Source organism: Alosa sapidissima, chromosome 16 (assembly GCF_018492685.1).
Source record: "Alosa sapidissima isolate fAloSap1 chromosome 16, fAloSap1.pri, whole genome shotgun sequence".
NCBI lineage: Eukaryota > Metazoa > Chordata > Actinopteri > Clupeiformes > Clupeidae > Alosa > Alosa sapidissima.
This window is the reverse complement of record NC_055972.1, coordinates 19,799,890-19,800,517: the sequence shown is the minus strand read 5'-3', so window position 1 is coordinate 19,800,517 and position 628 is coordinate 19,799,890.

Sequence of the window (628 nt, the reverse complement as noted above, 5' to 3'; positions counted from 1 at the left end):
GCAAATTCAAAACTGGATTACTCTGGAACGGCTAACTGTACAGGGGACTGCTTTACACCTTTGTGTTCGGTAAGGTCTCCTGTTTATTCTGATATATGGGTTGTCATGTGTTAAAAGAAGGGTTCGTAAAGTATTACACCGAGATGAATGGGTATGGAGATCATGGGACGCAAAACCTTCAGTAGAATGTATGATTAAATTGAATTATATTATTTACTTTTCTCGCGAACCGTTCAACACAGCAATTATCGGCTAACATCGTTTAAAAGCTGAGAAAAAGCTCTTTCATGTGATACGTCTGTGCGTCTGTGTGATGAATAGGCTACTTCGCGAGTAGTTCAACTGAGAATGGGTGAATTTGGACGCACTTTGTTTCTTGCGCTGCCACTTTCTCTACTGCGTAAATGACTAAATTAATTTGCGCTGTGAATGCTAAGATTATTTTGACAGGCCACAGGCTAAATAAAAATCGCTATTAGTAGGACGCAAAGCAGAATATTGAAAGAAGGGGGCACCAAGGCCACCGTGGCCTGTAAACCTCTGATTTTCAAAGGGGCCTAACGGCCAACGCAAGGGGCTACGACGGCCATGGCCGTCGTGGCCGCCATGAAATTCCTACCCTGTTTAT